The sequence below is a fragment of the Manis javanica genome, chromosome 1 (genome assembly GCF_040802235.1).
Source record: "Manis javanica isolate MJ-LG chromosome 1, MJ_LKY, whole genome shotgun sequence".
Lineage (NCBI taxonomy): Eukaryota > Metazoa > Chordata > Mammalia > Pholidota > Manidae > Manis > Manis javanica.
This window is the reverse complement of record NC_133156.1, coordinates 48,726,254-48,750,527: the sequence shown is the minus strand read 5'-3', so window position 1 is coordinate 48,750,527 and position 24,274 is coordinate 48,726,254. Positions and strand designations below refer to the sequence as shown.

The window sequence follows — 24,274 nt, the reverse complement described above, 5'->3', positions numbered from 1 at the left end:
CTTGAAAATCTGTTTCCAGCATGTATGTCACATTCTTAAAAAAAAAAAAAAGAAACACACACACTGGAAAAAAACAAAAACAGAATCAACATCTGTGTGAAAGTCCTACTGGCAAATCACTAATAGCTTCTGTATTTGAGCTCATTTGAATAGTGTTTGCTAAAGCTCATGTATCTATTGCAAGCTGTTTAAGAAACTATACTGTGTAGGAAGGAGAAAGAATGGTCTTTCTACACAATGTTGTCGTCTTCTCTACTGACACTCAGCACAATCCATAACCTTGTAGAAACATTAGCAGTACTACATTATTCATCGCAATAAGATTATTAGTTGATGGGCAACAAATTACAGAGCTTCACAATCTGCTATACTTCCTGGCTGCATGCAAGGCAATTTTGCATGAATGGAAATTGCTACCCAGGAAGAGAAACTCTGCTTGTCTTATGAAATTTCCAACAGTAGAAAGGGTCAATTCTGGGAGCGAAAGAAGTGCAATATAATACAAGAAAAAAGTTTAAAAAGTATTTAGAAAGAACCCTTTAGGGCGCTGACAGCTCAGTGGCATTTTGGGGAAAGGTACAGAACGTGAGCTGGGAGAAATGGAGAAGTCATACTCATTTTGTTTAACGTGATGGCACAGCTCTGCAAGATGCCATGGATTTACTAGAAAGACACCTTAAGGAATATAGGGAATGCCAGCAGCACTTAATACAGGTCTGGCAATTTATGTGGCTATCAAAAATGACTTGGCTTATTCTGGTCCCTGTGCCATGAATGCCAGCAACTAGCAAATGCTTTCTCATCTTTTACATCTCACATCCTTCTGAAATGCCTTCCTGACCTCCATTCCCCTGCAGGTGCAATGTGCTCTTCTCTCTTTCAGGATCTCCAGGTATCACATGCAGATGCTATTTTCCCACATGCCACTCCTTACTGTCCTTAACCCTTGCATGAGGGACCAATTCCAGAATCTGTTACAGTGTGGGGTGGGGGAACAGCAACAAATAACTACTTGTCAGTAAACAGATGAATAAAAAGGGATATCCAGGTTTCCAGTGGCAATAGCTTAACGTGGGAAAACAGGTGTAGTGTAACTACCACAGCTGTCTGCGCAGCTCCAGCACCCATGACCCACATCGGTTCTAACTCTTAGAGCCCAGGTGGTTCCTAACTGATGGGGCTGGGAACTAGCAGGAAGGAGACCAAAGTACAAGAAATGATATTGCCTGGGTTCCCAACAGGAACAGTGGCTTACAAGGCCAGGTCCCAGGAAGGGGACGAGGGTGAAGTCTGAGAAGCAAGCATTCTAATGAGGGCACGGTGGGCACTGACAAATAACTCAGGGCTCCTGTCACACCGACTGCTCTCCTCTGCTCCTCTGCTTCCCTCCCAGTTTGCAGAGTGGCACTTGTCTTATTTCCTCTTCCTTCCCTGGGCACATTCTCTCCCTTGCCCTGTCTGTCCTTGCCCCTTAGGTTCTGATGTTCCTCACAAACACTTGTGAGGACACAGCTAAAACACCATCTAGTATTCTGATATTTTTCACCCCTTTCCTTTCCATCCAGCCTCAGGGAAAGTCAATAAAAAGACTGTCATTTTGCCTACCTGAACGATTCAAGGGCAGGGCTGCCTGCACAAGGGTCCGGCTGAGCACATAGCAAGCTCAGGCTGCCCAGCTGCAAGAGCCGACCGGCCACGGGGCTAAGGACACAAATACCAGGCCCTGGAAAGCTGCGGCGGCCCGGGCGGAGCTGAGGTTCTCAGTGGGGACCGCGCCCTGAAGGAGAGCCTTGCAGGAGGGCAGGATGGTGAGAGCGAACTGGGTAAGTCCTGAGTCAGAAAGGCAGGAACTATTTTTGTCTTTCCTCCCAGGGATCACCCTGCCAGTCTGGTTAATACCCAAAGTCTCTCGACGTTTCTTATTGCTCCAGCCAAACTCCCTCGTTCCAATTTCTTCCATGGAAGCAGCCCTTTCTCTGTGTTACATCAGTGGCTAGACTTGCCATCAGTACTTGTTTTCCAGAAGGAAGCGGCCCTTTTCAGGTCCTTGCTTTTAAAGGTCACACTCGATGTGGTGCGTCTGCACCCTCACTGGGTTATGTCTGGGTTAAAAAATGGAGTGTAGTTTGAAGCCAAAAGAGTGAAAGAAAATTTCAGGAGAGAGTATGAATCTTTCCACTTCTTCTAACTGGATGTCTGTTTTTCTGCATTAAGCCAAAATGCAATTGTTCTGTTCCACTCCGATGTGCCCTTTCTCCCACCATTTAAGAACAAAACAATTAATGTGATAGGGTGCTGGAAATTCAGAACATTTGGGAGTTCATAGTAGGATCTGATGTCATATTATGTGGGCAGATTTTACTATTCTAGAAAACAGCTATTCTCAGCCTAACCAAAGAAAGAGGCCCAGGGATTATATGAGTTCTGGGGGTAATGAGTCCCAGTTTAGCCTGATTTCCAGAACTGGTTTGAAATGCTACATCAAGCAGCACCTTCTAGAAGGTTCAGTCTCAGATATCTTCACCACATTTATAGTTTCATGTGGATTCCTTCAATACTTTGTGTCACATTCATTTTCACACTTCATCATAAACAGTACTGATGACTGTAATAATTATAATACTAATAGCCAACTATTTTATAACTCACTTTGTGCCCCATTCTGTGTTAAGAACTTTACTTAACACAAAAGAAGTAATGATGTTTACTTACTTAACACAGTATAATAAGATTATCTAAGCAAAATATTCTTATTTCTCACAGTGACCCTAAGGGAAGATGCCTATTTATGCTGATTAGGAGACGAGGTTTCAGCGCCAATATTAGCATCTTGCAGCAGGTCTCAGACGTGGGAAGGGAGAATCAGCCCAGGCCACTTGATGCTGAATGCTTGCTCTTCATGCTGGGTGGTCTGCGTCATGCATGTGTCTTTCATCACACATTATTCATAAATGAGGGGGTCCAAATAAGTGAACTTTCTAGACAGCCAAAACTTAGGTCTGCAGATCCATATATTTTTATTTTAATCATGTTCTGTATATATAATAATTTGAAATTGGAAGCTAAATTTGGCTGCACTTTTTAAAGAGCATAATGAGCATAGTTCAACATTTAACTGATGACTGAAAACCTATTAAGAGCAAACATAATTGTTCTATGCAGTCATATAGTATGCATCGCCTTTTGATCTATTCTCTCTCCTTCCTTCAGGTCGGGCTGTCAGGTATCGTGGAGTTGCTTCTGGGCCTAATGCTCTGTACCATCACAGACACCCTGCCAGTTTTGCCATCCATCTCTTAAATTCTTATTAAAAGTTTATTACACTTATTAAAAATTACATGGTAAGGAAGAACAAACAAGACCCCAGGTGAAGTCCTAATGAAGTACAGAACAAGGTCTTTTAAAGCTGTTTTGAGAACTTACAAGGGCATTTTGCAAACTTAGTTTTCAACTTGGAGTTCTATTCGAGAAAGCCAAAGTTGCCAAGGACCCGTCAAGAACACTCACTGTGTTCTGAATTGTTACTTAACTGGTTTCTGTATAGGATCTTGTTTTCCCAGCTGCAATATAAAACAGGAAGGTGGAGATCACTGTGTATTTGGAAAATGAACACTTGCTACTACTTAGGCCATGTTGCCAAGATAAGGGCCTCCACTCCAAGAATTTAGAGTTTAGCTCTTTTCCATACAATATGGAGGTTGTGATGGGCAGTGAAACAAGGGGCACTTGGCTTGCCCTTGAGGTTGGCAAACTATGGCCCATGGGCCATGTTCAGCCCCTGATCTAAGAAAATTTTCTACATTTTTGAAGGGTTGTAAACAAAAAGGAGAGTATATGACAGAGACCATACATGGCTCACAAAGTGAAACCTAAAACATTTACTGTCTGTACTTTTACAGGAAAAATTTGCTGACCCCTGGACTAGCAGGTGAGGTAAGGCCTCCCGGAGGAAGAGGTGCCTGAAATGTCTCATTATGAATCCATCACTCACCCACATATGTATATATGTTTATAATGTTTGTTTGAATGAACAAATGATGAAACAAATAGGTATAATTGGTAGGTTCAATTAGTCTTGATCACAAGCTACGGTCTGGCTCATTCCACTGGGCTTATAGAAACAGATTCTTTCTAAATCAGACACATTTATTGTAGCTCACTGGGGAAACAACTGAGACACAAACAAAACAAAACATAAAATAAAGAAACAATTGCGTTTCCGTTCTCAGGTTCCACATTACATCCAATCAATCTGCATGTGACTGAGACATTTAAGTGTGGAATTACAGCAAAAGGTAAGCAGCCAATAAATTACACCTCCCAGAAGTTAACACCTCCTCCCTCCCCTCCCCACTTGCAATCAGCCTCCCTACTTAGAACTGTTCAACTAGGCAGCTCAGCACGGATGATGGTAAAATCAGCAAACATATCTTTTTCTTCTCTGGTGTTTTATACCTTACCTACAATTTGGGCTACATTGAAACAGAAATGTCACACTGCTATCTTTAGAACACTTACAGAGTTTGAACTAAAAAGACTATAGCTGATGCCCTAGGCAAAAAGTGAGGAGATGCAGATTTCATCTCTGTAATAGCAAAAGTAGTTGCAGTTTTAAAGCAGCCATTAATCTGTGATAAGGGAAATGGCATGAAGGTGCGAAGTCTCCCTTCCAAACAGTCAAAACCAAAGTTGAACTGTACAGCAATTTCTGAAGCAATTAGCAGTATGTATTATTTCCCAATACCCGTGGACGGGATCATTTTGAAAACCAGTGCTCTTGATACGTTTCACTGTAAAATCAATTACTCTTAAAAGCAAGAAGCTCATTCCCCACCCTGGGGACATATGATACACCAGCTTCCTGTTCCAAGAGATGTTCTGTGTTTTTCTTTTTTTTAACAGCCTTATGAGATTGGGGTGCTCTTCCTTCTGGTATTATCTGCACAGTTCTGTAATAAGGAGTTTCAAACTCATCCCTATACTTCTATGACCACTATGTGGCCCAATTCACAGGCATTCTGCATCTGTAGGATCAGGAAACTTTCATCTCCTTTTAGGAATTAAACTTTCCAAACCTGATGCAATCTTAATTATCAGAAGTGCATTCTTGTCCAAGTTCAATCTCTGATGTCATAATGAAGTACAGTGGCTCCATTTCAGATGAGAAAAAGCTGATTCAGGGAGATACTCTACATATTTCTTTGCATAGAAGGAATCAGGCTGAATTAATTTTCTCAGAGATGTTTCATGGATAACATTTTCATTTTCATTGAAGGCAGGTAATTTAAAAGTTTCTCTTGCTTGTTGACAGTGTCTCTAGCAGGTGACCTGGGCCGATTACAAATGGCAATGACTTTCAAGGGGCAAAAGGTGCTATTTTATTTCCAGAGTGTACCGTGTAAGGAGTAGTCAGAATGGTGTGATGCTACTGTGGAATCTTTTGCTTTTGGCAGAAATCAAAGGGAAATAATTCATTCCAGCCAAGGCTGGCACTGATAAAGTTGTAAGCATTACACCACTCCATGGTATGATGCACATATCTCTCAGTAAGTGTTTTAAACTGGCCATTTTTCTACCAGAGCAAAATAGTAACCTTTTCTGGCCACTTGAAATGTCATTTAATGAATTTCCAGTTTGGTTCAATTAATGGCACCTTGCAAAGAAATCATCGTTTCTTTCCAAAAAAAATCTGTTTCTGCTCAGGCATGATCTACTCGCTGTCAGAAACTAGCTAAGCATCTTGTACAGAAAGAAAAAAAAAAGCTCGGTTAACTCGAATTAAACCACAAGTCAATTCTCAACAGAAAAAAAAAATTAGAATATTTGGAGAAAGCTCAGAGTCCATGCTATAAAAACAAAAAATTCATTCTTTTTGACTCCTCATGAATTCTTCCTACAATGTCACTAACTTATGTGTTCCTACAACAAATTGAAAATTTTGTGTCTAAACATCAGACAGTACCCTGAAAAAATTAATTGTTAGAAAAATGTGTATTTGTGTAGCTGCATCGCAGGTCATGTCAAGCCTGTCATTTGAGTTGCCTCTGCCAAAGCCACCTCTCTCTGAGATAGGCCAAACCCAATTGATCTTTTTGTCTCTGGTCTTCTCTGGAAGAAAGTAAAAATTGCTATTTCCCCAGAGCACAGTAAAGAGATCTGAGCATGCCTCTTCTTTAAGCAATAACCATTAATATGGGTTCCGCTTGTTCCAGACATCTGTAATGCTTTGGGCTGTATTTTCTGGCATGATAACAGCGTTGTCTTGAGAACTGGTGCATGAAGAGGACAGAAGGCAGAGAGGCAGAGCTGAACTGCTCACTTGTGCTCCTATCTAAGGGACAACACTCTTATCTTTTGGGAAAACATAGCCCTGAGCCATAAAGGAAAGTTTCATAAATCTTTCCCCACCAATTTTGTCAATCTCTATTCTTGCTACTGGCCCATGGCTGACCTTGATTAGAATCCACTCTCCCATGTAAGGCTTCAAAGGGATCTGAAATAAGATCAGCGGAGAATGTGTCTCAGACTCCTTTAGGTCCAAACCCCAACTTCTTTGACAGCCATGCTATATGGGTAATCACTCCTGAGGATGAGCCAGAAATAATGCTTGATAAGTTCAACGGACATCTGTTGAGCGTCTGGTTTGTACCCAGGCTTGAGTGTGATGCTAAGAACGTAAAATGCTGCCTAGGGTTATCTTTGAGGTAGCTGTAGTCCAGCAGAAGGGACAGACAACTTCAATACAACTTGGTAAGTGGTAACAAAGGGGAATGTGTAAGTGTCCTGGAGGTATCTTCTTATGATTATACCATAATGAAAACTTACAAGTTTTGGGTGGACTCAGAATCTTCTAGACCAGAGCGCTTTCATGTGTAAGCAAAGCAGGCTCTAACATCCTCTAAGAGGCATTTCTCAAATGCTCTTAGAAAAGTCTAGGAATTAGCCTGCCCTTCTTTATAAATTCTTCCAAAACATACTTGGATATCTCTTAAGTACCCTGGGATGACATAGGCATATCACCCCATCTTCATTTATCACCAAATAATTTAATGTGCTGCTTTTCCCATTGGATATAATATCAAGAATGTGAAAACTCTAACTGCCTGCCTAAATAGTAGATTTGGAGTAGAACTCTCCCACAGTTCCACTTTTGTGCCTGGGATTACATTAGGAATATTCTTTATGGGCCTCAAGGAAATGAATGCCTTCAAACATGTTAGACGTTATCTGATTGATCTAATCATCACTCAATGTTTTATCAAGACTCAGGGGTCTGAGGGACTGGAATATGGACCTGGCACATTTTGATGTTTGAGTGAGAATGAGATGGGAATCACAGGCATTTTGGGGATTCTTAGGGTAAAGAAATGCTAAAAGAAGAAATGAGAGAAGACAAAGATAATTTCCCTACTTGTCATAGAGTCTTACCACAACCCCTCCCGAGAAGGCAGAGGAAGAAGTAGGGAAGAAAGAGGAAAAGGGGGCAGATAAGGAGGTTTAGCTGTAATTAAATGATCTTCCTTTCTCTGCAGTGGAATAAACCATAGCAACCCATCTCCTGGACACTGCTGGACATGACGGAATAATGTTGGTGATATCCCTGCCAAAAAAAGCAGTTAGCCTTCCTAAAGTATACCTTTATAATCACTGGCATTTGTCATTCAGAATGTCAGCCTTACCACAGCAGATATTTGGTGAAGGCAGAGTCCACAAGGCTAAGTGCATTTCAGAGCAAGGTGGGCAGGGACCAGGAGACAGGCCAGCAATGGAGACTCAAGGATGGCATTCTGCAGTCTCAGGCAAGCCAAGGCAGGTTCCCTGTTTTTGTCCTCACATTGACCACTTTCCAGGTAATGAATCCCCTCATTCTTAGCTCTGTCCAAGCAAGAATAGCCTTCCCAGGAGAATTAAAGAAATAAAAACACCCCCAAACTCAGTTTTGATATTGCATGCATCCCTTCTTTTTTCAAATGCTAACCATTTGCTTAAGGAAGCCTCCTGCCCTCCCTCCTGAAGCGCAGCCCATGAGGAAGCCCTCTGTATAGACTGGAAAAAAAATAAGGATTGATTTATGCACTTAAAGCCCCCAAGGGAGTGACATAAACCCAGTTGGTGTCCCTGCATCCAGGAGACTACATTAGCACTACTGCATTACCCGGGAAATGTGCAAAATCACATGTGGCTGACATCTCCCCCCACTCAGCAGGAAAGAGGCCTCACAGGCACTATTTACTCCACAATGCCAGTGGAATAATGGAATGTTCAAGAAGGATTCCTTGTATTGCACAGCAACTTTGGGTTATAAGACATTGGGAAGCAGTAGGTAGTTACAGAGGAATTTTTGACCTTGGACTGATGAAGTTAGACCCACTCAAAGGGTGGATGTTTAATTGTGAACACACAAAATAGAAATCAAAACAGAAATGAAGAATTCAAAGCCAAAAACTAAATTAAAAAATACTTAACAATCTCTCTTTCCCATAAAACAGGCACACATACATACACAAACACAATGGGTTATGTGCAAGGAAAAAAATTCAAATTCTAAGCTGTGAATACCAAATGTTTTGTTTCTTCAACTGCAACATCGAAATTTGAGATAATTACAGATTCACATGCAGTTGTAAGAATAATGGAGAGAGATCTCAAGATCCTTTATCCAGTTCCCTCCACTTGTAATGCACATCTTATAAAACAATAGCACAATATATCCCTAAGATACTGACACTGACATAATCAAGACACGGTATATTTCTATCACCAAGAGGATCCTTCATATTGCTCTTTTATAGCCACACCTACTTCTCTCCTACCCTCCTTTTAAAAAGTTGAGGTGAATTCTACACACACAAATCTTAAGCAGATAATTTGGAAAGTTTTGATAAACATAATACCCATGTAACTTCCAGCTCTCAAGATACAGACTATTTCTATCACCCTGTGACATTCCCTTGTGCCCTTTTCCAGACAATCCCCAAGCACTCTAGGCCACACATATGATTTCCATCACTGTGCATTAGTTTTCTGTATTTTGGACTTGCATAAAGGGAAAAAGTTTGTACTATTTGGATCTGACTTCCTCTGCTCAGCATAAAGATTGTGAGAGTCAACGACATTGTATGCTTCAGTGGCTCCTCACTTTGTGCGGCTGGACAACATTCCACTGCGTGACGACACCAGTTGCTTCTCTGCTTGCTTGTGGGAGGCCATGTGGTTTCCTTCCTGTTTGTGGATATTGACAACCAAAGCTGCTAAGAACATTCATGCACAAGTCTATTTTCAGACATAGATTTTTATTTCTTTTGGGTCAATACTCAGGAGTAGGATTGCTGGATTATCTGTTTAGCTGTATAAGACAATGCCAAACCACCTTCCCAAGTGACTGTACCAGTTTACATTCCCACCACTACCACGTGTGAGCTGCTCTCCATGCCTGCCTGTATTGGTGTTGTCAGCCTTTTTTATTGCAGCCATTCTGGTGGGTGTGAAATGCATTATACCTAAATGTCCTATTTCTTTCTACCCAAAGACACAGCATAAAGAAGGTCTTGGGGTGCATTTTGCAATCCAATATGTGGTTAGACTTGTAGGCAGATCTCAGGTAAAGCCCCAGTTTTAGCATCTGGCTGGCAATGTGAGACAAGACATGCAGTCTGAAGCTCCCCACTTTCTTCTAATACAGGGGGTCCTTCAGCTGCACTTTGATAAACAGTGCTGGGGAGTAAGTTGCATGTGTTTCTGACATAGCCATTTCAGAGCCTCTTTTAGGTTCTGATGAAAACTTCCTTCATGCCTTGGTTATCTTGAGTCAAAAGAAGTGTTAACCTATGTCATAAACTCTAAACATTTTACCATTTTTATGCTTTTGTCAGGAGAGATAAAAGTTGGCTGATAGGTCAGATCAGCCAGTTGGCCATTCTCACCTACTCTGCATGCTTCTGTCGAGAAAAACAACGTTTGGCCCATCAATGGGTATCCTACGGACTCGCCTGCATGGTTCCTGGCAGGTGCCCATGGACAGAAATGGATTAGAGCTGGTTCCCACTATGCTGACCCAGAAGTCAGTCAGAGTGCCTCTCCTGTCATCTGCATACAGCTAAGGGCACCCAGACACCAGGAAGTGCACCTGATTCTGTCCACCTGTGAAGAACACATACAAAGACAAACAGGGATTAAAGTTTTGATGTGAAAGATGTTATGATAAGATCCCTGAGCTAAAATGAAGCTTCCTTTCTGCTATAGGGTGCATTTAGGGGTAAGAAAAGTGAAATAAGGAGACCCAGAGCCTGGATAGTCTGTCAGCACACATAGCTGGTCATGCATAGAAACACAGGGTCATGTTCACACAATAGGCGTGATCATAGAGCATTTAGTTAGACTTTCATGTATATTTGATTCTGGCATCTTTCTGCTTTATAGTCAGACTTTCTGTCTCTCTATAGCTACACATATGCCCTGAGAAAGTTTGAGAGTGGATGACAGCCAATAAAGAGAGACAGTTGTGAGTCCAAATGGGACAGTGGGAAGTACTGGGCTTCCCACCTGAGAGGGAACTCACAACTTCCCACTTACAAATCATACAGGAAGGGGTGTAGGCAAATTATTTAACATATCTGGAGCACCAATGTCCTCATCTGTAAAATGGAAGTCACAACACCTACTTACAATGCTACATGAGAAATAGATCAGCTGCTACCTGTGGAACTAACATGCAGCCTGAAATCTTACTACAACTCAAAGGTGGACTTAATCTGACAACATACTCCAGGGGGACATAATTCTGGTTTGAAGTCATCCAAGCTGTCTTTCTACCTCATTGGCAGAGGTTCCAAGATTATATAGGTAATTTGAATTATTTATGTGCCAATTAATTCTATTTCTATTCAGATGCAAACAAGCCTGTTAGAAAAGAGGTGGCTGGAAGACCAGGTGGTATCCTCACATTATGAATTAAAGGCTGAAAACATTCCACATCCTCTTCATGTAGCTTTGGTTAGAGTATCCGAGACAGTCATTGAGGGAAATGCACCTAAAATGTCATCAACCCAACAAGTTATAAAGGCCAGTGTTTTGGACCTGTGAGCCATTCTATGGTTTCCTTGTTATTTCTTTGTTTCAGAGACATGGCAGGAATACAAATCCTGATCTGGAAGGGGCCTTAAGCAGGAAAGCAAAATGTGGACTGATCTAAACACAGTATAAGTGACAGGAGCAAGTACTTCTGCCTGGGAAAGGCAAAGTTAGAAACTTCACAGCTGGACTTGCTACTAAAGGATGTGCTGGAGTCCACGAGACAGTTGAAGGGGAAAGAGTCCTGGGTGGTGCAAGGAGTGTGATTGGTGAGAGCAGGTGGCTGGGATGTTGTGTGTAAGCACGGAGTGCAGGAACTGAGATCAGACAGGTAGACCAAGTAGAGTGTGAGGGCTTTTCATGGCCTGGTCTCTCCCTTGAAGGCAGACCATCTATTTCATCTGCCCTTGTGCTTAAGCATCGGGCACACAGCCAGGCAGAGAAAGGAGATGGTTGGATTGGGCTTTGGGAAGGTAAGAGTGAAAAACAGCAATATGGTGGATGGACTAGAAAACAGAGGGGCTCAAGTTGGGGGGGCTGCTTTGGAGAGTTTCTCTAGACTGTGCTACAGAGGCTAAGGTCTGAACGAGGACCAAAGAGTGGATTTCAAGAGTCAGGGAAACAGCTAAGAGATAAGAAAGAATGGAGGTCACAGGAATGGGAGGTCAACTGGATATGGGCTATAAGAGAAAAAGAAGAATCAAAGATGACTATAGGTTCCTAACGGGGTAACTTGGAGGGGCTCTAAAAGAACCTAAAAGACCATTTGCTGGTTTTATCTTTCTCCCTCTCCATAACGACAGTTCCCATTTCATGACTTACTCTTCTCAATATTCCAACCTCTCTTTCCAGCATGGCTGCCCCTTGTCTGCTGCCCCTTAGCAGTCCCGAGTAAGGGGGCTTTACCGAAATGGTTACAAAGTCAGACAGATGTGGGGTCTGTTCTGGCACTGGTAGTTACAGGCTCTAAGGCTGGGGTATTTCTTTATCTTCTGCTTAATTTCCTCCTTTAGAGATGCCACTACTCTTCTCATGGGGCTGTGCACGTGATGATTATATGCGAGCGAGTATATCAACTTTGCACAAAATCCAGTTTATCACAAGTGTCCAAGAAATGTCAACCATTATTTTTATTGTTCTGCTATTTTGGTCATGACTCATGGTCATTTAGCACTTTTTGAGATACAGTAAGAGCTTTCCTCCCCCTTTCAGGCTTCTTGTTGAATAATAGCATAATTTGCTTCAAGACCTGCACTTCTTAGATTATAATGCACAGAAGAATCACCTTAGGGAATCTTGTCTAATTCAAGACACAGAGTCTATTTCCGGGAGTCTGGGCTGTGGCCTGAGAGGCTGTAATTCTCACAAGTTCCCAGGGACTGCCGATGCACTGGTCCATGGACCACACTTTTAGAAACAAGGAACTAGAGGCTCTAGATAATTCTGGGAAGGAGAACAGAAGACATAACTGTAACCAATTTTGACCTTTCGGTGCATATCATTCATGTTGATTAGAGAACACTTCCTTTTACAACTTCATTATAATTACACTCTTTGTTTCCCCATCTATGCATTTAACTCCTGTGAATAAGACCAGCTGAAGATCACCTAGTCTTTTGTGACTCTAAAATATTTGGCACCGAAGTTGGCATTAAAAAATACATTCTATTTATTCTGTACACAGCGAGTGAAATCCTTGCACATCCAAAAGTAATAAATATATTTTTCAATGTCTGTTCCATAATTTATCACACAATTTCTCTCCCTGCTTGCTGTGGCTTATCATCAGGACACCAATCAGATAAGATGAAGACGCTGACAGTAATTTTTAATATTAAGGTGAAATTATGTATTTTCTAGTTGGTTGATTTGATAGAAGGCCTAAGCCCCAGTCCATAAATCTTTGGGTGCTTGAGATTTGTGGTGATTTCGTGTTCAATCTATAGCCTATCAATATATCGTTGGGACCTGAGAAATGATTAAGAAGAACTTGGAAGATAAGCATGGGTGGTAGTGGATAATAACCTACTTTCAAATACATTTACAGACAGAGGACCCTGAGAGAGGCAAAATAAGTCAGGTATTTTTTCCCCTTATATTGTTGATGATTTTTATTTAACTCCTAACTTGTATATCGGCTCCTTTGAGATGTTTTCTCAGGCCTTATAGATGCTGTCATGTTCATGGATGGCACTAAATGTGAAGAAAACGATTCTTTTTCTGGGAATTTTATCTACTAAAGCCTTGTATTCAAGTTTCAAGATTTCCCTTAATTAGTTATCTCTTCAGAGGTTGTATATAAGAATCTATGTGCTCTGAAGGCTGTGCCTGCTTCACTCACTACTGCACCCGCAGCACCTAGATTATACTTGACCCAAAATAAATATTTGAGTGACCGAATTTGGGTACTTTACTTTCATTCACTTATTGGAAGTCACCAATACAATCCCATATAAAGCAGCATTTTGCTTCTTGTTTAGTCTAGATGACATCTTGAATTGTTAATAACCTCTTCCCAATTCCCTTCTGTCGGATGGACCATCTCAGAACGATCCTTGGTCACTGTGACAGGCAGACACCTTGTGTTATTGCTCTCACTTCCACCACACTGCAGATGGAGAGAGTGCTTCCACCTTCACAGCTCACTGGTAGGCTGAGATCAGTGCACTCAGAAGGGAGAGCACTACTTCATATTTGCCTCGCCTTGTCTGAAAATAAGAGTGTCTTGATTTTACTCCAGTTTGAGCTGCTGCAATCTTGCGGGAATTTAGGAAATGCAAATAAACTCGAAACAGAAATGGTTGTGCTGCTGTCTTGCTCGGAGAGCCTTTGCTGGACCTACCACCAGCGCACTCTGATATGCCTTCAAACATTTTCAGTTTATTGCTCATAAATTCTTCACCACTTGCTATTCTCTTTGCATTCTATAAGGGGATTGCAGAAAGTGAGACACAGCTGCTTTCTAAACAAAATGCATTCCCCCTAAGTTGCAGACCAGCGCTGCTCTCAGAAAGCATTTATCTCTCAGACCAAGGGATCACCTCCTACCTCCCCCTCTGGGAATCCAAGGAAACCTGAGCTCTTCTCCCTCACTTAGAATAAAAGCCAAGGAATTATGTGTCCTTAAACTATAATTTGCTTGCATTCAGCAGCTTCCTAGCCACCACCACAATAGTCCTCTATGTAAATCAGATTTATTTATTCATAGGCACTAGCATTCCATTACTTTCATCAAAACCAGTCAAGCTGCATTCAGCGGTTTCTGCATTCTTATAAACTAACTGGAAAAGCAATTAACATTCACAGCACTTTAGATAGTGGGGAGAGGGTGAGGGACCCCACCACACTCTTGATAATACAACCTCTGAAGGCGGATGGCGGTGCAAAATGACTGCTCCTCTGTGTCAGGGGAGATAAGAGAAGTGACACAGATTAAAACAAATTGTTGATCCATACCAGGGAGAAGCTAGGGAAACAATAGAAGTAAAAGCATAAATGTCAATTTGGGATGATAAAGGATACAATCTAAATGTAATATGAGAGGCCCCCAGACAAAAGCAAGAAATAGAGATTGCACATTAGTGAAGTATCAAAGTACTGGAGCATTATAACACACACACGCACACACACACGGAGTCATATGCTCCCAGCATATGAAAATACAAGCAACACATTGTTGATTGCTCAGCAAACCCAATTATGAATTAACCCGCTATTGCAGAATTTCTCCAAAATTATGCTCATTTCAAGCTGCTCGGGAGAACATTTAGTCCCCGTGATAACTTTGCTTCCCATATTGGCTTCGTTCTTCTGCTCCTTTTCATTCTAAGTGCCTACAGGCTACACATACACACGCAGGAAGAACTGCTCTGGTTGTCAGCCTAACAGGAGGGTCTGGCCAAATGCTCACTTGTCTCTCTGAGAGAAATAGTAAGAGTGGGGTCAATCTGCAAGGTCATCATCTCAGCTTCCAAAACACTGCCACCCGGCTGCCACCTCCCTCCCTGGCAGTGTGTTAGATAAGTCAAGATCTGAGGCGTCATTCCTAATTACTCTAGTGTCATTATATCCTGCCTTTACGGTGGCAAAAATCAAACAACGGGCTCAGCTGTGGCCCCGTCTAATGTAATTGCCGTAGTTTGCAAATGCAGCAGGCAGAGCTTATGGGGAGATAGGTAGGTGGTAGCATGTCCCACCATCCTTCCAGACTTGGGCGACATCTCATTCTGACGGCCTTCAAGTGTCAGGGTGGTTATTAATTACCAGAATGGTCAGCATGATACAGTGGGGTTCGGGGAACTGGCCACATTCTGGCAATGTTCTGTGTTTGCTCAATACATATCTCAGTCCCTTCTTTTTAAGGACTAGTGGTAATTTTTTATTCACTCAACATAACTGTTATACTTTAATAGAAATGAGAAATATAAACAAACCCTTCTCTATCTCACAGATGCAAGGCCAGAAACGCATATAGAAATCAACATTTTGAAAGGAAGGCAATGTGCTATTTCATTATTATTTAACTTCCAGTGAGCACTAACTTTGTGCTAAGTACCATACGAAACATTATATATCAGTAAACAGTAGCTGTTATTGTTGTCCTCTACAGCTGATAATAAGAACAACATAATCTTAGTAGTGATAATGATAAAATGATACTTTACAAAATAATTTGCCACAAGGTTCCCTTATACGGACTTTCCTCAACTGAAAATACCACTTATCTTTAAAGTCAACTCAAATTGACCATCATGTATTGAGTCTCCATGAAATGCAAGGCAACATGCTCCGCGCAGGGAGACAGGCAAGAGTGAGATGCTCCGCGGCGAGGGCTTCTCTTACCCCTGTTCCCCTCCCGGACACAGCTACTGTGTCAGGCACTGGTTGAAGTGCTTTCTGCATTTTTTTTTTTATCATCCCTCCTCACCACAAATTCCCCATTTTATGGGTGAGGAACCTAAGATTCAGACAGGTGAAGGGAGTATTTCAAGATTGCCAGCAAGCAGACAGCAGTGCTTTGCCCCCAGCTCACACTGTTACTTTATATGCTTCTTCCTACTCCCTTATCTGAAGTAGAAATAGTCCTTAAACTTGGTAAATATTTTTAAAAATTCCCTGCCTAGGGGTACCCCAAGATTCCCAATTCAGAAGTGGAGACAATGCTACATGTACACTGGGTTTACAGCACTTGATCCCCATAAGTCCCAGACACCCCAAAACTTCATCAACAGATGAAGTGTGTCCATCCAGTTGTCCCTTTCTTTTGCTTGGTTTTGAGGGAATTTTCTCTTAGGCTAGAACTGTGATTTGCAAATCACACTGGATTCCATAGGCAACCTGTCTGGTGAACAAATCTCTGACTCTACCTGTTTCCACATTATAATTTAGGAGTGAGAGAAGGGTTGAGGAAGGAAGGAGGAGGGAAATGAAGCTCCTTTGAGAATTCTTCCTTTCAAAGAACTAGCAGGTGCATCTGATGCCCAGGGGCACTGAAGGCGGCCTTCCTCCATTGGCCAACACTTCCCCCTTAGGGAAAGGTTCTCCTCTCTATGCCTTTCATAACACTCCCCCTACAATCCTCCACACATGGGCTCCGAGTAAAAAACCCAACGCAGCTCCTTGTTAAAGCCCCAGGCCAGAAGCAGGTGAGGCCATCGATACTAACACGAGAGCTGTGGCTGTTGCGACTCCGTGGGTAGTGAAGGATGCCCGGTGGTTTTGCTCACCCTGCGAAGGGACTGAGCTGCTGAGTTGGGGAGGTGGACCACTGAGAATAAATGAGGCCTCCCACAGATTTTCTCTTTTTTTTCTTTCTTTTTTTTTCTTCCGGCGCCTCCCTCCCTCTCAGGAAGAGCCTGGCTCTGAACACTGGCGTCTCAACCTTTCAAGGTGAACCTCTACTCCTGGAGATGTGCTTCCCAGCAAAGGCTGGGGGAGAAGGGAGGGAGGGGGTCCAGATCAAAGCCGGCTTTGAAGTGAGTATAATTTTTGGAATGTTGCTCGGAGTGTAACACACAGTTCAGCAGGAAATTGGCTCTGGAAACAGCTTTGTAGCTGCTCCCCGGGACTGATGATTTCCCTGACCTGGTGGCAAAGGTGCGAGCCGAACAGCGGGGGACGTGAAGATTGCTGACTCTCACCGATCTGATTTAAATTTTTCACCAACCAGGTCCTTTGGCTGACTCACTGAACAAAAGTATAGTACAATAAAGTCTAAAACCCCAAGAGAAACTGGGGCTCTTTGAACAAATTCTGAGCAGCTTCCAGGACTGGACATAAAGGACAGTAAGACTATTTTGCTTCCTGTGGCAGATGGAGTACATGCACTAGTCACAAACATAGCGACCATTGTTTATTCTGTATCAGACCCTCTGTGAAGTTGCATACAACATCTTGGGGTAATCCATGAGAAGTGCTTAGCAAGGTTCCTGGCACATAGCAGTGCTTAATACATGTTATTAGCTTCTTTAATCTTCATCACAAATGTACAATTTAGGTATTTCTTTAATCCTCATTTTACAGATAAAGAAGTGGACTAAGTTACTTCCCCTAGGGTCAGTCTGATAAAATGACAGTACAGATAGTCAAATACACATCTGTCAGAATCTGAGCCACATTTCTAACTTATATACCATAGGACTTGCATCCAGGACAAAAAGAGTTAGTAGTAACATCCATTTTGGAGCAACTAATGTCTCCCAAACAAAGGAAATAGCATCTTTTCATAAAATAATACCCTGTGTGTGTTTTCCTATGAAAAAAGAAAATAGAGAACAGACAAGTCTTTCTTGTTCATGCAAAGGTTTTCTCTCTCAGGGATGCCATGAGGACTGTTCCTTTGGTTTATGCCTTTAATTTCTCTTGTTGCTGTAAGGGGAGGATCGGGGAGTGGGGATTAGATGGATAATTGGTGAATCAATACAGAGGAACAAAAGATCTTGCTGGGAAAGTGAGACCTAGCCACCGGCTTTGAATACCAGCAGAGTAACAGAGGCCAACACCACAGAAGGGAGCTGGTGGTGGTGGGGGTGTAGAGGAGAAGAGAAATTCAATATGGAGCAAACTTCACCGAACAGGAGGGGAAAAGACACTTCCAAGAACGGATTCAGACACCTTCAATGAAAGCTCAGTTGGGATGAGATCTGACCATATGTTGTCAGGGATTGAATTTCTTCCTTTTTCTCCTCTCTGTCCAACTTCCTTCTCTATTGCTATGGACTCAAATCGCTTTTGGCAACATTGTGTCTAGCTGTCCGTCATGTGTATCTTGGGGTCTTTCTCTTCTTATATTAATGTATGTTGAAAAGCTAGCATCTTGAGGCTGGGGTGGACATAAGTTTCTCTTTCCTCCTTGCTCTATGCTGTTACCTTCTCATTCACTTCACGAATGGGACTTAAAGGGAGTGTGGTGATAGGTGGAATAAGGACCTTCTTAAGATGTCCACATCCGCATCCTCAGAACCTGTGAGTGTTAGGTTACATGATATTCCAGATTAAATTGTGCACTCCCGCCAAAAATATATTGAAATCCTAACCCCTGATACCTCAGATGTGGCAACTTAGTAACAGGGTCATTGCTGATATAACTAGTTAAGATGAGATCATCTGGAGAAGAGTGGGCTCCTAATGACTGGTGTCCTTACAAGGAAAGGCTGTATGAAGACACAGAGATACACATAGAGAATGCCATGTGACAATTAAGTCAGGGTTTGGAGTTATATAGCTGCATACCAAGGAACATTGAAGATTACTGGCAAACCACCAGAAGCTAGAAAGAGTCCAGGAACAATTACTCTGCAGGTTTTGGACATAGCATGGTCCTACTGACCATCTTTGTTTTGGGACTTCGAGGTTCCAAAGCTGTGAGACAACGATTTCTGCTATTTTAATCTATCTAGTTTGTGGTACTTTGTTTGGCAGATCTAGGAACTAATGCAGATGGGAAGGGGGAATGAAAGTTGTAGATGGAATTAAGGTTGCCAGTCATCTCACTTTGAGATGGGGAGATTATCCAGGATTATCTGGGTGGGCCCAGAGTTATCACAAGGTTCCTCATAACTGGAAGGTGGAAGCATAAGAGACAAAACCAAAGAGATGCCTATGTGAGAAAGACTTAGCCCAACATTGCTAGTTTTGAAGATGGAGGAAGGGGGGCCCTGAGCTAAGGAAAACAGGCAGCCTCAAAAAGACAGACAAGGCAAAGAAATAGATTCTTCTCTAAAGCCTCCAGAAAGGATACAGCTCTACTGACATCTTGATTTTAGCCTAAATCAATCCACTTCCGACTTCCGACTTCCAGAATTTGTATTGTGTTAAACCACTCAACTGTGATAATTTGTTACAGAAGCCGTAGAGAACTAACTAAAATCGGGGATAATGCTGAACCTGTACAAATAAAACTCAGAGTCAGCAATCCTGCAGGCCAAGTACAATATAGGAGGAAACGGAAAAACTTAGTGCTGATTGAGCTCCTCTCTTCTCCCCTTCACACCTTTCTGGCCCTACAATTTAAGGTACACAGATGATTGTCTCTTTATACATATACAAATAGGAGTAGTAATAAAAACAATAGCTGCTAACATTTATTAATCACCCACCAGATGCAGGCACTATTTAGCCCTTAACATACACAATCTCTTTCAATGCTTGTGACATTCTAAGTATTAGGCTCTGCTCTTATTTCCATTTAACTGATAAAGAAACAAAGGCCATAGTGATTTAAAAGCATGACCTATGTAGCTGTCAGTGGTGGAGCCTGACAGCAATAGACAGAATTGGCAACAGGGTGGGAATCAGAAGTTCCTGGAGTGAATGGGCCTCCTGCAGATGGGTTGACTAGACTAAGCTGGAAAAGAAGATGGGACTCCTCTTTCTGTTCTACCTATAAATGCACTGGGGAGGATATATGCATTGGAAGTTACCATCTACCTCAGGTTCAGACTTCCATTGTTGTAATTTATCCAAACTAGCAGTAGATCAATGCTGAAGATATTCAAAATTTTAAAGTTGGTCTTAATTCAAAGCTGGCAGTAAGGGGATTGAGAAATAGGAACATGTTGCTTCCCCCACCTCCCCGCCCCCCTGTTTCAACTGCGGTGCCAAAATCCTGTCAAGAAAAGGATAAAAAGAGCGTCTGCCTAAATAAATATGCTTTGTAACATCACAGACTTATTCTTTTTGCCTGATATGAAAATACATTGGTAGTTAGTACATGAAACTTGCTGCTCCCATCGCTTTATCAAAGTTTGTGAAACTCACTGATTTTTGGCGGGGAGTCAACACACTAAAATCGCATGCAAAGAGGATGGATTCAGTCATTAGAAAGTGGTCAAGGCTCCATGTGGTGCAAGAACAAGAGGCAGGAGGATGCAGATTTAAAGGACCCAGCAGCTGGCCAGTCAGGAAGCTCTGGTGGGCGTCCCATGGTTCTCAGCATCACAGCCATCCTGCTCCACCTTGCTGATGTTGCTGCATAGCTTTGCTGGAACCCAGGATGCTAAGGAATGAATGCCTGGAGACCTTCTAAGAGACACCTCCTCATCCATCACTTCACTCCTGCCTGAACCGTCTTTGCCGCTTGGTTGGTCCTGTTCCACATGGGAATGCTCTCTCCTTTCCCTGCCTTTGCCTAAGGTATACCAGTGGCGGGCATGAGGAATAATGGTGAACAGAACATGTACACGGAGTAAGTCACCTCCGCCCTCCTCTTGCTCTCAAGAGAAAGAAAAGGTACCTTGGAGTTCCAGTTTCAATATCACAGTGGTCTAATATTACCTTATGCTCTGGTCCTTCCTTTTGTTTCACATCTTAACACCTAGCTTACCTCTAATTCATTCCTTAGATACCTCTGAAATCATGCTGTAACATTTTTTGCATGCCTACAAGATGCCAAAATCTCAGAACACAGAGCTAGCAGACTTTGTGCCCTCCCCTTAGGGAGCTCACTCTCTGCAAAGAGAATATGCAAAATCACATTAACTCACTCCTTTCCTGGTCACACTCCCTTTATATAATTAATTCAGTCAACAGGCATTTACTGAGTGCCTGCTATGTGCTAGCACTGGAGACCCAGCAAGGAACTAGAGAGATATGGTGCTGCTCCCAAATAACTTAATTCAAGAGAACCTTAAAATGACTCATTCATGTGTTCTAAGCTACCATCCCTGGTGTTACATTTTTCTGAGTCTGATAGGGCCCCTGGAGGGCAAGGACGCTGCTTGAAAGAAAGCATCAATAAATATTCATTGCATGAGTGACTGCCCACTGCTTCCTGCGCCCCATTTTGAGTACTTCTGTTAGCGCTCCCACTACTAACTAAGACTACCTCTGTTGCAGTTTCAATGCCTAACCCAGAGTAGGTGCTCAACAGATATTTGTTGATCTCCTTTGGGTTCCTCACCTCACTACCCACTCCATGGCATGCATTGCCATTTCTGTGAAGTGACTCTATTCTACAGTAATAATTAAAACTGCAGGCAGTTACATTCATCTCAAGTAAAACATGATATGATCATCCCCTTATCACAAAAGGAAATATAAAATCACTCTTAATTCTAGAGATTTTTATAGTTGGAAAAAAATCGAAATCTTCTAATAAGAAGTTTATATTTTGAGCTCTTAATAACAGGTTTCTGATGCATAAACATGCTTTTTTCCTAGGATTTGTTTAACCAAAAAATATGTATTCATAAATTACATAGTCCTCAATTTAGCAGAGAATCCAAAGAGAATCTGAGAGTAATGATAGGTTCTTGCTCTTGTGATTTTAACTGTGCTACGATGGATTTACTTATTTTAGTGTAACTTAGGATAAATTATTCCTCTATAAATATAACTCCTTCAAGATTCAGAATATTTCATTCTGTGGAAGGACACAATTTAGTATCAGTATTCAAGACAAAGGATGATAAGCATTCAGAACTATCTGCCCATAGAAGAGTGATTTAATAATAGTGATAATGAACCAATAAGGGTTGTTTTTTCCTTTTATTGGAAGAAATGGATATGAACTGAGCTATAAGTAGATTTCAATGATGGTTCCTCTTGTGCAAGAACAGTTTGGATCTTGGAGTAACACAGAAATGCAAGGATGTTAGAAGTATTTCTCCCAAACAGAACCTACTTTGCATGTCTTTATTCTTTTTATTTGTAATGGAAGGAAAGAAAATATTAAATATGCATTTGAAGAGGCAGTTGTAATAGGTTTTTGCATCTTGGTTACCCCAGGGAATCACATCTGTGAGTTTGCCATTTTATGTGATTATTGCCCTGAATGGCAAGTGCAATTCATCTTGCATGCCAATCTGATCGATTAGTAGTGGCTGCTTAGAGAACTATTAAGAAGTATTGGCAGGCTGTATCTGTTCCCAGCAGAAAAGAGGGTTGTGACTGATTTGTGATGTCTGCCCTTGGTACAAGAATGAGAAGTGGTAGCACATGTGCTTAGTATCTGTCAAAATGGATATAATTCCAAAACCAGGAGAGAAAATTTTCATTGTGTGGGTATTGCAGATAGATAAACTACACATCCAAATGTGCCAGGTTACTAGAGAAGTAAAAATTGAGTCTTGTGGGAGTTCTACAAGATAAGTTGTTGGTCGATAATCATATAATAATGAATCCAATCTGCCCTTCAAAACTAAAGAAAAAAAACACATATACTGACATAAAGTCTTCCATTCTGTACAAAGGTAGATTACGCTGGAAAAAGGCTTACTCACAATTGCAAAGCCTCATGTGAACCTCAGAAGTTTTAATTTTCCCTAACCACATGACTTTAATAGTCTTCTGTTTCATCCATGATATTAAGTGCTATCCTAAATTTATTTATTGTTCTCTACAAAATAAAACTATTCCTTCAAAATTGTATCTCTAGTTTACATGATATAATCTAGCATTTGGGTGATTAAGAAGCACCCTAGTTTTTCTGTTTAAATCCCAACTATTTGTATTTTTTCTACTTAAAAATTAAATTTCTATTTTTGCAAATGCAGATTTGATGACTGATTTTTAAATGAAGGTTGTTCCTTAGGCTCTTTTAACCTAAAGAGTACTGACAAATAAGAATGAATGGCCACACAATTATAAATGAAGGGCAATAGCCGAGTACTGACAAAGTAGATCTCTTCAAGGGTAATTTTACAGTGACACTGCAACAATACTTTGATAATCCTTCATTCTCTAAAGAAGGAAGATTAAACACAAGTGATTACATTATACATCAGGACAAAGAGAATATAGTTACTATTTTGAAAGTAAGACAACCGTCAGACATTCAGTCCACCAACTCTTTGAAGAGTTCAACTAAACTCTGACACAGGATAAAGTAAAAAAATCTTCTATGTGGCATTCAAGATTTAAAAAATTATGCTATGAGTTTCTAGTTTGTTTTCTCTTCTTCCTTTAAAAAAGGGAACTCTCTCCCTTGGAAGAGAATAAAACTGGTTCAATTTCTGCTTTGGAAAAAAAAAAGAGAAAGGAAAACGAAAATATAAAATTCAGCAGAAATGTCACACTGAGGAATCATAATAAGCATTAAGCACTATTTAAGTCATGCATAACCACTAAAATATATGACCCCTTTCCATAAATTGAAAGGCACTGTATTCAGCAGATTGTGGGCCTCAAATGCTGAACTAAGGGAAGCTCCTAAGACACCCATGACTTGTAGACTGAAAGATTAGCTCTGATCCGGGGGTGTAGCTTTCTCTCCAAGCAAGCAATACACTCTGATGGAGAACCGCCATGGTCAGGCTTTCTTTGCTCTCTTGTCAGGGGATATTTGTAAAGAACCTGAATGCTGAGGACTATGTTGGAAAGAGGGAAGAGAGAAGGGAAGGAGAGAGACAGAGAGATAGAAAGATAGGGAAGAGATAAAAGTATGAACAAAACTTTCTCCTCCAAGGATTTCCAGCCACTGAGGTCTTGCCAATAGGCTTGGCAACACTTCTAAGCTCATCTGTTACTGACAGAATGTGTGGTTCTAACAACAGAAAGCCTAGAACAGAGTGATTCTGAGAACAAACAATTGGCCAGAAAAAATTAAACCTGCCATCACAGAACATGCTCCTGTCAAACACAAATTGCCACTTAGAGACAGAATTTTTCAGCTCTGGAAGGAACCCTAGAGGATCATCGAGTTAAACATCCGTATTTTACAAATGAGGAAACTGAGGTATATTGACAAGTGACTTGCTCTGTGGAG

General features: G+C 41.5%; 1 protein-coding gene across 17 annotated transcripts in view; it reads right to left on the bottom strand.

Moving 5' to 3' along the window:
* Window positions 1-24,274, bottom strand: part of TENM2 (teneurin transmembrane protein 2) — a 1,157,254-nt gene that overhangs the window by 295,444 nt on the left and 837,536 nt on the right. The window lies entirely within an intron of this gene.